Source organism: Loxodonta africana, chromosome 1, assembly GCF_030014295.1.
Source record: "Loxodonta africana isolate mLoxAfr1 chromosome 1, mLoxAfr1.hap2, whole genome shotgun sequence".
NCBI classification, from domain to species: domain Eukaryota; kingdom Metazoa; phylum Chordata; class Mammalia; order Proboscidea; family Elephantidae; genus Loxodonta; species Loxodonta africana.
The window spans coordinates 80,214,461-80,228,435 of record NC_087342.1 but is presented as its reverse complement, the minus strand read 5'-3'; the positions used below and the strand labels follow the sequence as shown (position 1 = coordinate 80,228,435).

The following is a 13,975-nucleotide window of genomic DNA, read 5'->3' as shown; positions in this document are numbered from 1 at the left end:
TCTTTCAGATTTTCTAGCCTCTTAACAGTCAACTTTTCCTCAAAAAGTCTTAAAAAGACTGCTTAATCTTTGGGGCATGATGGTGGTGGCCCAGGTACAAGTGATTGTTGATTGTGCTTGGAGAGAATTGTGGATAATAGAAATGACAACAAATAAACTTAAGTGAACACCATTATCCCCACAGGTCAGTTAAGAAAGAAACATCAAGGCCACAACAACTCAACTGAAGAAAGAAGTGAGTGCGTGAGGGTAAGAGGATCTATGGGTGTGCTTTGTGAAGAAGGAAAAGTAGAGGTACTAGGGACTGAACCCAGGGCCTCGTGCATGCTAAGTACATGCTCTACCACTGAGCTATACCCCCTGGCGAGAGCTGCACAAGGAACTTCATGACTGTTCTCTGAGTATTTGCAAACTAACCCATCAAGATAAAATCATTTAATGTTCAATTCTGCTGTTTCAAAATCCCTGCACTGCACTCTTTCGGACACGGATACACCAAGAGAAGGATACCTTAGTGCTAGAAAGAAAGGTATTGTTCTTCGTTGGGTGGTCTTCCACCAGATTGCCTGGAATCAGCCTCCAATCCATCAACTGGGTTAAACCTGGGATACAACACTCTCTTGTAATTTGTCTGAATACAACTTTCTGTATTCTTTTGACTCTTGGAAAAATATTAATGTTTTACAGAGTCCAATAAATAAATAAAACTAACTCAAGTGTGTGTGAAAATACTGTAAAATTGCTGAAACAAATAAGTAGAAACAAATAAATCTAACTTATTTTCAAAAGAATAACAAGTAAATGTTTTACACAGCTCTTCGTCCTCATTGTAAAACAAAAAGAATGGCAAACAAATATTAAATTGTGCTTAGCAGAGTTGTGTGTTTTTTAAAATAGTTCTATGGGTGTAGCAATTCTGATCCATTTTGTGTAAAATTTAGGCCCGAATAAACGTGCACATACAAACCCTGGTGGCGTAGTGGTTAAGAACTACGGCTGCTAACCAAAGTTTGGCGCTTCGAATCCATCGGGGGCTCCCTGGAAACTGTAGGAGGTAGTTTTTTATTCTGCCGGATAGGGTCCCTGTGAATCAGAAGCGACAAGACCGCAGCAAGTTTTTTTTTTTTTTTTTTTTTAAGTAGGGTCATTATGAATTGGAATCTACTCCAGGGTAATGGAAACCTTGGCGGCGTATTGGTTAAGTTCTACAGGTGCTAACCAAAGAGTCAGCAGTTCAAATTCACCAGATGGTCCTTGGGAACTCTGTGGGACAGTTCTACTCTGTCCTATAGGGTCGCCGTGAGTCGGAAATGACTCAATAGCACTTGGTTTGGTTTTTGGTTTTGGTTTCCACGGTAATGGCTTTGTTTTTGCTTTCGGAATCTTTAGGGAGGAAAGCTGGTGGCACGGTGGTTAAGCTAAGTTGCTAACCAAAAGGTCAAATGTTCGAACCCACCACCAGCTCTGCGGGAGAAGGATTTGGCAAGTTAATTCTTCTGTAAAGATTACAGCTACGAGTCCGATTTGACTCCACAGTAGTGAATTTTGTTTGCTGCTCTTGACTGCTGACCTAGACCACTGGTTCCAGCTGAAGAAAAGTGCCAGACATTTGCTCCCGTTAAGATTACAGCCAGCGTAAGGGGCCACCTTGAATCGGAATCTCCTCGACAGCAACGAACAACGTGAAAGCAAGCAGATTGCCAAGCCTTTTCTTCTATGGCCTGGCTGGGTAAGTTCGAGTCGACAACCATTACTTAGCGAAAACCGTTTGTGCAACCCAAAACCCTCCTCGCATAGGGTAGTGATTCTTTTTCTACAGGACTTTTTGACATTTCTTATGATTAAAAAATCCCTTCCCCCAACACACACACACGATATGTAATATCAGAGGAGAAATGAATCATTAGTGCAATAGCAGGTAGCGTACGGGAATTTCTTACTCCATCAGTTCCTAGGTTTCCCCACTGAATTACAGTTCCTTTTTTAAAATTTGAAATAAAATATGCAAATGTCTCTTGGCACTTCATTGAAGACCCCAAAACCAAACCAAACCCATTGTTGTCAAGTTGATTCCAACTATAGCCACCCTATAGCATAGGATTATAACAAATTTTAGATAACATTGTGAAGAACGGGAATCCCAGAATACTTATTTGTGCTCATGAGGAACCTATACATAGACCAAGAGGCAGTCATTCAAACAGAACAAAGGCATACTGCCTGGTTTAAAGCCAGGAAAGGTGTGTGTCAGGGTTGTGTCTTTCACCATACTTATTCAATCTGTATGCCAAGAAAATAATCCAAGAACCTGAGCTATATGAAGAAGAACGTGGCACCAGGGTTCACAGAATTAACTCATTAACAGTCTGTGGTATGCAGATGACACAGCCTTGCTTGCTGAAAGAGAAGAGGACTTGAAGCACTTAATAATGCATATCAAAGACTTCAATCTTCAATATGGATTATGTCTCAACATAAAGAAAACATAAATCTTTACAACTGGACCAATAAGCAACATCATGATAAACAGAGAAAAGATTGACATTCTCAAGGATTTCATTTTACTTGGATCCATAATCAACACCCATGGTAGGAGCAGTCAAGAAATCAAACGACACATTGCATTGGGCAAATATGCAGCAAAAACTTCTTTAAAGTATTAAAAAGGAAAGATGTCACTTTAAGGACGAAGGTACTGCTGATCCAAGCCATGGTGTTTTCAATTGCTTCATATGCATGTGAAAGCTGGACAATAAATAAGGAAAACGGAAGAAGAATTGACACCATTGAATTGGGGCCTTGACAAGAATATTGAGATATACCGTGGACTGCCAGAAGGAAGAACAAATGTGTCTTGGGAAGAAGTGCGTCACAATACTCATTAGAAGATAGCGAAACTTTGTTTCACATACTTTGGACATGTTATCAGGAGGGACCAATCCCTGCAGAAAGACATCATGCTTAGTAGAGAGTCAGCGAAAAAGAGGAAAACCCTCCACGAGATGGATTGACATAGTGACTGTAACAGCCAGCTCAAGGGTAACAAGGATTGCGAGAATGGCGCAGACCGGGCAGTGTTTTCTTCTGGTATGCATAGGGTTTCTTTGAGTCGGAACCTACACGATGGCACCCAACAAGGACAGGGAAGAAATGCCTCATACGGTTTTCAAGGCTGGCGTAGTGGTCTAAGCTGGCGACTGCTAACTGAAGTGTCCGCAGTTTGAAATTGCCGGATGCTGCGCGGGAGAAAATCATGACACCCTGCTTCTGTAAAGATTTACAGCATTGGAAACCCTGTGGGGTCACTATGAGTCAGACTGGAGGGCAGTGTGTTGGTTTTGTTTTTTTAATCTTTCACCGGAAACGAACTGCTGCGTCTTTCTCCCGCAAAGAGGCTGGTGGGTTCGAACTGCCGATCTCTTCGTTAGTAGCAGAGTGCCTAACAACTGCGCCACCAGGGATTCTAGACATAGATAAACTTTTTTTTAAAAAAACCAAAGCTCCTTGTTGGATAAATGTAGTACTGAAAACTATTAGAATACAAAGCCTTGAACTGCAACTGTTTTATGAAAAAGTAATTATTTTTTAAGGGAACCTGCTGAAACCCTGGACTGAACCAGGGACCTTTAAATCCTCACTCCAGCGCTCTCCCAGCTGAGCTATTTTGACTACCTGGAAACTCCCTTTTTAGTGTTTCCTTCAAAATATTATCAAGGCTCCGGTGTTTCAAATATTTAGTCTTAACTTATTCTATATTATCCACTCACTCAGACAAAATAATATGGGCTCAGTTGCTGTCCATGTATGAAAATAGGATCCAATTTTCAGAGACCGAGGATGGGTTGGTATAGGAAGAGGAGGGCGAGAAAGGGGGTGAATAGGTAAAGCAGGGCAAAGCTTTTCTGCTTTGTAATCGGAAGCTGTTCCATGCTCCAAACACTGTTCAGAAAACTAAGGGAATTTTCATTGAAATGATCGAGCCTGTTTTTTCATCTTTCAGTCCTTCTTTTTCTATCTTGTTCTTCAGTAACACTGGAAAAGGGCCCGGAGGATTATTCAGCACATTGATGTTGTGGCGGAGTTCTTGCTTCGGGAAGGAGGAAATCTTGAGCAAGCCAATTCTGTTTTCTCTATTTCTTTCCTTTTCCTTGTCTTCCTTGTGCTGACATGGGCTCCCTGGGTGGTGAGGAGACTCCTGGAGTAGAAACGGAAAAAGGTTTCAGGTTTCCTGGGAATTCTACGGGGCAGGTCTACTCTATCCTATGGGGTCCCCTATGAGTCAAAATTGACTTGATGGCAACAGGTTTGGTTTGATTTCCTTAAGAAGAGGGGATTAGCCACAGCCTGGGCAAAGATATTTCAATACTTATATTTGGAAAAGAACCCTGATGTAGAATACATGAAGAACTCCTACCAGACACTAAGAAAAATGACTGAAACTCAGTAAGAAAGAGCAAAGGCTAAACATGTGCTTCACAAAAGAGAATGCTGAAATGCAAATTAAAAACCCAACCAAATAATACTACCCTTCACCAAAATTGCTTGAGTTAAAAGAACTGATGATATCAAGAGTTGCTGACCATATAGAACAACTGAAACTTTCATACATTGCTGATCAGCCTGTCAGTTGGTACATCCACAGTGGTACGCTATTTGTAAATATTGCCTGAAACAAAGTATACTTATACCCTACAACCCAGAAACTCCACAGTTGCATTTAGCCCCAAGAAAAATGCATGATTCTTGTCTTTGAAAGACACATGCGAGAACATTCAGGGCAGGCAGCATTAAAAAAGGCAGCATGAGCCATTTCAAATGTGTACCAAAAGTAAAATGAATGCAAAAAGTCAGATGTCCAGTATTCTCACAATGGAATGTGACAGAGCAATAAGAAATAAATACTGCTACTAGAAACATTATGAAGCATCTAATAATAATAAAAAAATATTGAGTGAAAGAATCCATACTCAAATGAACACATATTATATGGTCTCATTTATAATATTTCAAAACACAGGAAAAACTAATCTATGCTAGTAGAGGTCAGAAGATTGGGACTGATTGGGATGAGGTAAAAGGGAGCTCCTGGGAGGTGAAAATTTCTTTATCTTTGTCTGGTTGTTGGTTCCATGGTGTATACATATGTATTATTAATCAAACTGAGTAATTAAATTTTATGTATCTCACTCTATGTGAACTAAACCTAATTTAAACAAACAGAAATGAGAAGGAAGAAGGATTTCCTTGGATACCCCATATCTTCGTAGTTGTTGTTGTAGTTAGGTGCCATACAATTGCTTCCAACTCATGGTGACCCCATTATTGCTGTTCAAATTGTGACCAGCAGATTGGTACAGGTCTAAAAAGTGTTTTTTACCTGAGTGAGCATTAGAAACTTTTGTATCAATTTGACATGCCAGTACAATTGGACTCCTCTTATTAAATAAAGTAGAAACAATTTCAGGGGTTGGGTGTGTGAAACGTGGTGCTAGGCACTTAATAGTCAAAAAGCAGAACTGTGTTGCCACTTAAGATGCTGTGAGGTTGGTTGGTTGGATAGAACTCAAGAGAATATACAAATTTGAGAAAATATTTACTTTCATAATTTGTTATTTTTACATAGATGTAATTAATTTTAATCAAGCATGCTCACTAAATTTATATTTTACCATTATTAGCTAAAGTAAACCCAAATTCAAACCAATTGCCTTTGAGTAGATTCAAACTCAGGGAGACTTCTTGTGTATCAGAGTAGAACTATGCTCCATAGGGTTTTCAGTGGCTGATTTTTCAGATATAAATGTCCACAGAGGCAGTGAATAATAGCAATAACATTGTCCCAAGCACTGATTTACCAGCCAGCTTTCTCCTCTAGCTCAACATAACCTCACTGCACTGGGCTTGGAGCTTCAATTCTGCCTCTTTTTACACAAGATAAAAAGAAGTCTTTGCTCACATTCCCTCTGAGAGTGCTGAGATACCAGCCAAGGTAATCTGTGAGGGCATCAATATTCCGGGCCATTTTCTCAGTGGAAGAAAACAGCAAAATCCTAACTTTCGAACTCTCTGCCTGTTTCCTGCATGGCCAGGTTTACCTCATCTTCATGGGCAAGCTGCCTAATATAGGACAGCAAAAGGCCATGAGCTTCAGTGAGGACGTCTAGGTTGGGTGCTCCTTCTCCTGAGGAGGCCCTATGGTTCCAGGTGTTTCCCACATCACCACACTGGGATGCCTGGCCTTCCATTGCTCCTGGCTGTCAGCACTGCAGTGGAAAATGCTAGAATCTCAAAGGGAAGAATCTGAAGAGTTGCCTTGAGAAATATAAGTCCAGATGCAAAAAGAAAACAGAAGACCCTGCCACCCTGATTCTGAAGGCCTCGAAGACAGAGAACCCTCCCATTGATTATTGCACCATTTCCCATCAGAATCCTCTCCCGAGTGAGGAAAATGGAAGGCAGAAGGTATGGACTGGGGCAAGACCTGCTGAACAAATTAAGTTTTTGTAAAACTCTTTGTACACCTGCAGAGATCTTCTGGCATGTTAGTAAATTCGATCACTTTTTTTTTTTTTTTTTTAAGGTACAAGCAGTCCCCAGATTTGGAATGAGTTCTATTCCTAAATCTGTCTATAAGTCTCGTTAGTACATAAATTAGAACAGTTAGGTGTGGTTCATATGTAACATCAGTTAGTTTGTCTTAGCATATAGTGTACCTTTCTATGCGTAAGAAACGTTAAAGAAACACTTCCATATACACCAAAATATCTTTAACATAAACATATAGTAATAATGTTTTGATACATGTTGAAATGTAGTACTGTTTGTTTTTTACAAACTGTCGTATGTACCTTGAATTTTTATGTAATAGGCTTTACAGGGTTTGTTAATAATTATGGGTCATAAGTAAGTAGGATGTTTGCAGCCCAAGGGCTGCCTATAATTAGAAAATTGTCCCCCAACTATGTCCAGACCTCACCTCTGTTCATTTTGAATGGAACCCTGTTGAACTAGGTCATACCACCTCTATTCAACCCTCAGCTGTTCCTCTTAATTGCTAAGGGAACTTTGAAAATCGCTTTAACTCAGGTGGCCTCAGTTTCCACATATGTAAAATGGGAATAGTAACAAGCCTGTCTAATAGAGTTGATGGGAGGACTTGATGTGTAATTATACATAAAATACTTTAGAAAGATACCTGGCACATAAATGAACAATCATTAAATTTCACTATCATTGCCGTTTTTAATCATTATTGTTGCTGCTACTTGCCATAGAGTTGATTTCAACTCATGGCGACCCCATGTGTTACACAGTAGAACTGCTCCATAGGGTTTTCTTGGCTGTAATCTTTATGAAAGCAGATCGCCAGGCCTGTCTTCAGAGGTACCATTGGGTGGATTGGAACTGCCAACCTTTAGGTTAGCAGTCAAGCCCAGACAATTTGCGCCACCTAGGGTCCATGTTTTTATTACTATTCTTATTACCCTTACTAATTTGTTAATCCTTTCAACAGCCCTGAGTAGTATACAAAATCTACAGATAAAAGTTCCAAGCACTAACATAAAATAAGTGATTTATACTAACAAGTAAATAAAATCTGTTCTTTTTCCTAAATTAAGAGATGACATGTGGGGCATTCACATTTCAGCTGTAAAATTACAAACCTAGCATATCTTCTACTCATCTAATTGTTTTGCATTAGTACGTGATCTTAGTACCCCTACCAAATTCTTTAATTTTCCCACTTTTTTTTTTTTTTTACAGCCACTGCACCCAGCCCCCCTGTGGTTTATCCCTGTAACCTTCTCCAGTGAATTGCCCTTGGTTTGGAGACACCTAGTAGATTATGCCACCACTCCACTCTCAGCTGCAGCCAATGATGGGAGGGGGTGGAATGTGCAAAGGTCGAACCCCCTTGACTCAAGGACAACTGTGCTCTGTGATTTACACTCCAGCACCCCAGTCACAAGGGTCAGGCCAAATCTAGACTTCACCTGAGAACATATTATTGCTTGACTAATTTCTCTTTCCCTTTCTGAAGACCACTCCCTCAATAAATCCCATCTCACACTCCTGACATTCTACAGATGGGAAACAGGTTGCTAAAACTACTCAGCAGCAAACACATGCTTTGTTGTTGTTCTTGTTAGGTGTCCTTCAGTCAGTTCCAACTTATAGCAACCTATGTATAACAGAAAGAAACACTGCCAGGACCTGCACCATCCTCACAGTCATTGCTATATTTGAGCCTGTTGTTGCAGCTACTGTGTCAATGCATCTCGTTGAGGGTTTTCCTCTTTTCCACTGACCCTTCACTTTACCAAGCATGATATCCTTCTCCAGGAACTGATTCCTCCTGATAACATGTCCAAAGTATGTGAGACGAAGTCTCCCCGCCCTCCCTTCTAAGGAGCATTCTGGATGCACTTCTTCCAAAACAGATCTGTTTGTCCATGGTATACTCAATAATGAATAATAGACTCTAAAATGAAAGTAAGTGGCATGATTCTGCTATGTAGTGTCCACCTTGATGACAGAACTTGAAGTGGAAATGCCTGATCCAAAAGCTAGATGTTGTAATAAAGTTTGTGTAGAAGAAAATAGAGAGTAATAGCAAGGGGGGAGAGGGACGTCAGAAAAGGATGCTATATTTTCTGTCCATGGTTGTCGTCATCTTTTTTTCTCCTCCTTTCTGCCTTCCTTTCTCTTCAATAACATTGCAAGTAGTTGTTGTTGTTAGGTACCCTGGAGATGGTTCCAACTCATAGCTCCCCAAATATAAGAGAGTGAAATGCTGCCTGGTCCTGCACCATCCTCACAATCATTGCTATGTTTGAGCCTATTGTTGCAGCCGCTGTGTCAATCCACCTTGTTGAGGGTCTTCTTCTTTTTCATTGGCCCTCTACTTTTCCAAGCATGATGTCCTTCTCCAGGGACTGGTCCCTCCCGATAACATATCCAAAGTAAGTGAGATGAACTCTCAGCATCATCAATTCTAAGGATTATTCTGGTTGTAGTTCTTTCAAGACAGATTTGTTCTTTCTCCTGGCAGTCCATGGTATGTATATTCAATATTCTTCACTAACATCATAATTCAAAGATATTTTCAATCTTATTTATTGTCCAGCTTTCGGAATGCCTATGAGGTGACTGAAAATACCATGACTTAGTGAGGCTTATCTTAGTTCTCAAAGGGACAGTTTTGCTTTATAACACTTTGCCGCAGATTTGCCTAAGACAATGCATCCTTTGATTTCTTGATTGCTGCTTCCATTGGTATTGATTGTGGATCCAGGTAAAACGAAATCATTAACAACTCCAATATTTTCTCCATTTATCATGATGTTGCTTATTGGTCCAATTGTGAAGATTTTTGTTTTCTTTGAGTTGAGGTGTAATCCATACTGTAGGGTGCAGTTTTTGATCAGAAAATGCTTCAAATCATCTTCACTTTCAGCAAGCAAGGTTGTGTCATCTGCATATTGAAGGTGGCTAATGAGTCTTCCTCCAGCCCAGACTCCTTATTGTTTGGCTTCTTGGGTTATTTCTCAAGCATACAGATTGAACAAATATTGTGAAAGAATACAACCTTTATTCACCCCTTTCCTGATTTTAAACCACCAAGTATCCCCTTGTTCTGTTCAAAGAACTACCTCTTGACCTATGTACAGGTTCCTCATGTACACAATTAAGTGTTCCAAAATTCCCATTCTTCACAATGTTATCCAAAATGTGTTATGATCCACAAAGTTGAATGCCTTCACATAGTCAATAAAACACAGGTAAACATCTTTCTGGTATCCTCTGCTTTCAGCCAAGATCCAGCTGACATCAGCAAAACTATCTTTTATTTCATGAATTTCTGGAAGTTCCAGGTTGATGTACTGCTCTAACAATTTTTAAATTATTTTCATCAAAATATTACTTGCATATGATATTAATGATATTGCTTGATAATTTCTGCATTCTGTTGAATAACCTTTCTTTGGAATGGGCACAAATGTGGATCTCTTCCAATCAGTTGGCCAGCTAACTGTCTTCCAAATTTCTTGGCATAGATGAGTAAGTGCTTCCATCTTTGCATCCATTTGTTGAAACATCTCAATTTGTATACCCTCTATTTCTGGAACATTGATTTTTGGAAATGCCTTCAGTATAGCTTGACCTTCTTCCTTCAATACCATCAGTTCTTCATCATATGCTACCTCCTAAAATGGTTGAACATTGACCAATTCTATTTGGTACAGTGACTCTATGTATTCCTTCCATCTTGTTTTCATGCTTCTTGTGTCATTCATTATTTTGCTCATAGAATCCTTCAATATTGCAACTCGAGGCTTGAATTTTTTTCTTCAGTTCTTTCAGCTTAAGAAATGTGAAGCATGTTCTTCTCTTTACATCTTCTAACTTCAGATCTTTGCACATTATAATACTTGCCTTTGTCTCCTTAAGCCACCCTTTAAAATCTTCTGTTCAGCTCTTTTCTTCATCATTTCTTTAATTGCTTTAGTTACTCTACTTTCAAGAGCAAGTTTCAGAGTCTCTTCTGACATCCATTGTGGTCTTTTCTTTCTTCCTGTCTTTTTGATGTCTTTTTGCTTTTTTCGTGTATGATGTACTTGATGCCATCCCAGTTTGTCTGGTCTTCTTCCATCATGAGTGTTCAATGGGTCACATCTATACTTGAGATGGTCTCTAAATTCAGATGGGATATACTCAAGGTCATATTTTGGTCTTGTGAATTATTTTAATTTTCTTCAACTTCAGTTTGAACTTGCATGTAAGTAATTGATAATCTGGCCTTGTGCTGACTGATATTGAACTTTTCCATTGTCTCCACAAGTGTAGCCTATTTAATTCCCGTGCATTCCAACCAGCAAGGTTCACATGTGTAGTAGCTATTTATGTTGTTGAAAAAAAAGGTATTTGCAATGTAGAATTTGTTGATCTTGCAAAATTCTATCATGCCATCTCTGGTGTTGTTTCTGTCACCCAGGCCATGTTTTCCAACTACTGATCCTTTTTCTTTGTTTCCAACTTTTGAATTCCAAACATCAGTAATTATCAATGCATCTTGTTTGCATGTTTGATGAATTTCAGACTGCAGAAGTTGGGAAAAGTACGTGCTACTCTTCCTGAAAATGGTAGGATGACTCCAATGGTAGAACCACTAGATTGGGACAGAGCCTTCAACGGCATAGCTTTAATTCCAGGCCTTGAAACCTAATGTAGTTTGCCTGGCTGGGTTTAAGGATTTCTTAGGATCAGTGACTCCTTTTTTCACTTTAATATTCATTGCTTCTTTAACTAGAATGTCTATAATTGTTATCCTATGCCTGTCTCACCACAGTATTTTGGGGAGCACATAATTTGTTTCTTGAATTTCACAGATTCACAAATAGACAAGGAATGTATCTCAGGATGGATTACACCCAAAGCCTCACCCATACCTAATTTAGAGGATTTAGATAATATATGATTTGAGACTTTTGAGCTGATGAGATTTCGATGAGAATTTTGGTCTTTGAGTTGATGCTATAAAGGTTTGAGACTGGGGGAATGTTGGGAAGAAGTAAATGTTTTAGTGTGTGGAGCAGTTGTGGATCTTTGTAGATCAGGGGGAAGACAGTAGTAGGTGTAAAAATGTACCCCTAAAACTATCCGTGTCCTAATATCCGAAAGGTTTGATTATGTTACCTTCCACCAAAAAACCATACCCAGTGCCATGGAGTCAATTCTGACTCATAACGGCCCTATAGGACAGAGTAGAACTGCCCCATAGTTTCCAAGGAGTGCCTGGTGGATTCGAACTGCTGACCTTTTGGTTAGTAGCCATAGCACATGACCACTATTGGCACCAGGGTTTCCTGTTAACTTTCCCAGGCAAAAGGAATTGTGCAGACTTGATTAAGCTAAGGATCTTGTAACAGAAACATTTTCCTCCATTTTCTGTGTGGACCCAATGTAATCACAAGATCCTTATAAGAGGGAGACAGGTGGGCCAGAGTCAGAAAACGAAATGAGACAACAGAAGCAGAGGTCAGAGTGATACAGTCATGAGCCAAGGAATGTGGGGTGGTCTCAGATGCTAGAAAAGACAAGGAATAAATTCTCCACCAGAGTCTCCAGAAAGAATGTAGCTCTGTGAACGTTTTGAGTTTAGTCCTCTAGGATCCGTTTCAGGCTTCTGAGCTCCAGAACTGAAGATAATAAATTTGTGTTTTTTGAAGCCATTAAATTTGTGGTAATTTGCTACAGTAGCAATAGGCAACTAATCCAGAGTTTGGTATTAAATTGTACTGTAGTCAGCGTATTGAAAAACTCGCTGGTTACCAAAAGAAACTGCGACAGTTTTTTAAGGATTCCTTGGCAGAGTGTTAAAAATTACTGATCCTGCACCCCACCTATAATCCCAACATGCAAGATTACTGGGGGGTACTTGTGGAATCTGCGTTTCATACTCAAAACCTTGATGATTGTTATAATTTTCCCTACTATTACGTTTATTTAAAAATAAACCTCCATGTCCCCTCTGAAGCTCGAATTTAGGACCTTCATGTTATGTTATTTTTTTATGTTATGAGACTGACGTGCTGCCTACTGCTCTAAGAAGGCACCAGCTCAAATACCTTTTAGTATATTTCTCAACTGGAAAGATTTCAAGCGTCAGTGAAATTCCTGAAATAATCCATTTGTATATACTAAACCCTGGTGGCGTAGTGGTTAAGAGCTACAGTAGCTAACCAAAAGATCTGCAGTGCGAGTCCACCAGACACTCCTTGGCAACAGTATGGGGCTGTTCTATCCTGTCATTTACGGTCGCCATGGGTTGGAATCGACTTGACCGAAAGGGGTTTGGTTTTTTGTTGTTTTTTAAAAAATACACCTCCAACGGAGCCCTGGTGGCGCAGTGATTAAGAGCTTGGTTGGCAATCAAAAGGCCAGCAGTTCCAATATATCAGTTTCTCCTCTGGAACCCTATGGCATAAGCCAACCAGTATTGCTTTTTTTTATACGTCTCCACGCCCGAAAAGGAATTGGTGCTACGTCATACAATAAGTTTGCTCCAGCTCTGTTTGTCACATAGCCTCGATCAAAGTCATTTCAGGAGTTTACTCGTTAGTAAATAAATATACAGCACAGTGAAGTTTTCCACTACCACTTTAAACATTATTTACTGCTGGGTGACGTGAAACAAGTTACTTACTATCTGTGCCTCATATTCTCCATCGGGAAAATGGAGATCCTAGTAAAAAGTATCTATCGTTGAGGCAGTTTAGAGGATTGAACGGCAGTAAATGTAAGGACAGTGCATGGCACGTACTAAATTTCCAGTAACGTTCGTTTGTTATTTATCGGTATTTTGGACAACTATCGTCTAGAAATGTTCCAGGAAAAGATTAACGTGACGGAAAACAATCTTGCATCCTTATAAATATTATGATTTGGAACTCGCTAGCATGCAAGGTAGCGTGGCCTGGAGGTTTGAGACGCTGGATTAAGGCTCCAGTGTCTGCAGGCGGCTGGGTTCGAATCCCGCCGCTGCCAACTGTATTGTAACTTCAATTCATCTGAGAACAGCATTGGCAAAAGCCTACCCTTTGCTATCGGGTTTGATTACTACTCTTGGCGAGCCCTTTTATATAGGACAGAGTGGAACTACCCCCAAAGTTTCCAAGGAGCAGCTGGTGGGTTCAAACTTTTGCTTGCCAGTCGACCTCTCTCAACTAGATTGCCCCGGGATAGCGAGATATTTATCTCCATAATAGTAGGTTAAGATCAATTACCATCTTTTAAAGAAAATGAGACTATTGTCATTTCTCACTATTCTTTATATCTAAGAACAGTATTTCGTGTCCAAGGGGTAATCTTTATGTTTTTTTAAATGTTCATTTTGAAACAAATGTAACTCCCATAATTTCCAAATTACAAAAACTTAAGAGTTTATACACAGTGAAAAATCTTCCCGTTCCAC

General features: G+C 39.7%; 1 non-coding gene across 1 annotated transcript; it reads right to left on the bottom strand.

The window, feature by feature from the left end:
• Window positions 1–289: 289 nt before the first annotated feature.
• TRNAA-AGC (transfer RNA alanine (anticodon AGC)) lies at window positions 290–361 on the bottom strand. Its single transcript has one exon. It is a non-coding gene; the product is annotated as a tRNA-Ala (tRNA).
• Between the last annotated feature and the right edge of the window lie 13,614 nt (window positions 362–13,975).